The following is a 3,506-nucleotide window of genomic DNA, read 5'->3' as shown; positions in this document are numbered from 1 at the left end:
TCAGGCCCGGCCTAAAGGGTGTGCAACATATGCATTTGTACATGGCCCAATAATTTTGTATATACATAATAATAACTAGCCCAAGTTTTTTAGAAGTGTAAAGATAAATCAAATCTAAAGGAAAAGGCCCAACTTATCTTCTTTTTGATTTTTTTGGGTAAGCAAGGAAACCCTATTGAACGAGCACATTGGTTTCCCCATAGAAAGTAAAACATCGGGTAATCAAGCCTCCTGAGCGCGAGACCTGGTACCGGGTGAATTGCGCATTATGCGCACCCTCTAGTCACACTCCCTTTTTGAATAATTTGGCATAGCCAAAGATTGAACTCGGGTAGTGTGCTTCATTGAACAACTCGGTGGTCACTCAGGCAAGCCTGCGTGATTTTGAGGTTTTAAATATATAGAGTACTTTTTTTTATGAAACCCATCGATGTGGGATATATATATAGGTATTAGCTTATGCAGATACATACGCCCCCATTTCTTTGGATATATATAGGTATTAGCCTAGTTGCCTTATCTTCTTCTGTATATGCTATTATATTTATATTATTATATATACATCATAGAAGATAGATGATAAAAATTAATACTCGTAATATATACTTGTAAGTATCGAAAATAGCTTTTTTTTTCTTTTTTTTTTATCTAATGTTGATTATGATTATTATATACTTGTAAGTTGCCTTCATTGTTTATTATATATATAATAAAAATAGGTGTAGAGATGAGTCGCCTAAACTGACCGTCTTTCAACTCCATAAAAAATTTTGTTGTGCCATATAATTTTTTTTAGGGGCCTATTTTCGATCATCTCGCACGGGACATTCAACTTCTCATGACCGGCCCTGTTACAAACACAAGAGGGATGAGAGATAAAAAAAAGAGTGAGAACCCCATTCACATTTTTGAAGGTTGCATATCACAAATCAGTCAATTGTAAGCTCTGACTTTCTTGCACAGCATGTTGCGCGCCACGCAGAAGAATGGCACGTCGCGCTATTGTGCACACAATTCTGGGGGACTATTTTGTAAATATAAGAACGTTGTGGTTTATAGTGCAATTTTGCATGAACGATTTTGGGGGTTATTTCAGATCTGGAAAACCCTTTTTCCTCATTTCATCTTCATCTTCAAACACCCATCTTAGTGAGAGAAACCATTTTCTAGAGTGAGAAAGCTCTATTTTGTGAAGGAGGAAACTAAATCCACCCAAATTGGAGCGCAATCTTAACGTTGGAGTCTTTTTAGCTCGTTTTACTCTTGAGGTAAAACCATAACTTGAATCTTTTGTATTGATTTATATAACACCCCGTCAAAATCCATTAACGGAATGTTAACTCTGGTCCCAGTGCTCGGCTTGACTTCTATGTAACAACAATTTTCTACAGCGGAAGCAACTAATACTTGAGATAAAACATGCAAAACGGGTCAACATAAATTTGATTGAATCTACAGGTTTAAAATTATTAGTTTATCGTATGTTTCATAAAACAGTTTTCATAAATTATTTGTTGAAAATCAGTTCTCAAAATCATTTATCAGTCTTCGGTATCCGAAAATCAGTATTCAGAAATCAGTAAACATTTATCAGTATAAACCACCAAAGTTTAATATCAAAAGTTTGCATACAGCAAATGTCAAGTGTTAAACAGTTTGTAATCAGCGATGTCAAGTTTTAACTGAGTAGGACATCAAAAAGCTCTTTTTGTTTCAACTGCTTGTAGACATTACCATGTCTAGTTTCAAGTTTGTGAATACCAAGTTTAAGTAACATTCATCGTAAGTTAGGCCACGAGATTTCTGAAAAGCTTCGTAAAGTATACATTTATCATGAACACTTGATTATAAGACTTTAACCCGCGGATAGCTAAAGCGCTACACGTCTTCCTTTTACCCTTTCTAAGCATACACTGATCAGGTGTACAAGTTACAATAGAATAAGCACCCCGTACATTGAGGCGAGGTTTGTCAAACCTAACGGTACCGTCCCTATAAGTCGAGCTTACTTAAAGTAATTAATATAATCAAGCTAAGGGATTTTTGATCTGAACTCATATGCATATTCGTTTAGTTACTCGTGTCTAGTATGTAAAACAGTTGTAAAGATAGTTTAAAAAATAGTTTCAAAATCAGCATGTATCTCATCCCAAAAATGTTGATGAAAAAGGGACTGTAGACTCACCTTAGCAAAAGCACAATAAATCTCTTAGTAAAATCGTACGGTAGTTGAACAATCATGACCGAAAAACGCAACCTAGTCAAATAGGTCATCTTAAGTAAATACATAGGTTACGCTATGTCAACCCATAGTGTACGCATAGTCCTAGTGCTCAGACTGACTCAATAAGCAAGTAAAAGTCAACTAGTATATGCAAGTCAACAAAAGTCAACCAAAGTCAAACCAAAAGTCAACTCGATCAAAGTGGTCAACTAAATTCAAACATCTCAGTAGGTCATTAAATCTTGGTCAACATGTCAATCCTAAGTCAACTAACATGTTTTAGGTCACAGTTCGTCAAGTACGCGCTTACAGTTTATCGTTTCGCATTAAATTCATGCACTAGTCGCAAACAATCGCACATAATTCATAGCACATAAATCATGACAAAATGGAAAACTCTAGATCATAAGTAGACTCAAAAAAGATTCCAAAAATTCTAGCCAGGGTCTCATACAATGTCTACAAGTTGGGTTTCAGAAAGGGTCTAGTTACAGTTTACCAAATCAGTTTCTGCACGCGCATCAGTTTTAGAAAAATTCTCATTTAATATTGAAAATAGCTTTTAATGAACGACCAATTGGAGATTACTCCAAACACTCCAAAGTTTTAGTGGTAAAATAACCAAAGACTTTAATATAGCCAATTTGTACAGTTAATTCAATGAAGTCAGACCTTTAGTTTTTGAGCAACAATCAGACATGTCATTTGCCGTAACATAAAACACATAGAAAATCACATTTTCAGAATCTATCATGCAAATGTAATATGCTTAGGAACATATAACTAATCATATTACAGAAGTTCAAGGTCTCAATCAACTTATAATTCATGTGAGGTCATTTCCCGTGACTACGAAAACAGTTTCAGCTTAATATAAAATGCCAATTTTCATTTTATCACACTGAGTGCAATACAAAACCTTTTGACATGATTCTAAAGTCCAACTTGAGTAATTTTTAACAAAGAATTCAATGGTTATCATTTCAATGACCAATTCATAAAGCATATATTCCAGAAAATTCTTATAGCATGTAAAACCCTAACGAAAACTTCGATTGATCATAACTTAAGCATACGATAACGAAATCATGCAAAATCAAAGTCCAAATTTATTAATTTTTTGAGATATATCCATCTAGTACATTATATGATCATTACATAAACTCATTTAATCAGATTCATAAACAATCAATTCGTGGTTCACACAACATACAATAATCGCACAAAATAACGACTAACAACGACTATAATTGCAATCAATTGAGCACTAGAATCTTGTACA

This window comes from Rutidosis leptorrhynchoides, chromosome 3 (assembly GCF_046630445.1).
Source record: "Rutidosis leptorrhynchoides isolate AG116_Rl617_1_P2 chromosome 3, CSIRO_AGI_Rlap_v1, whole genome shotgun sequence".
NCBI classification, from domain to species: domain Eukaryota; kingdom Viridiplantae; phylum Streptophyta; class Magnoliopsida; order Asterales; family Asteraceae; genus Rutidosis; species Rutidosis leptorrhynchoides.
The sequence above is the reverse complement of the archived record's forward strand: the minus strand, read 5'-3'. Positions refer to the sequence as shown.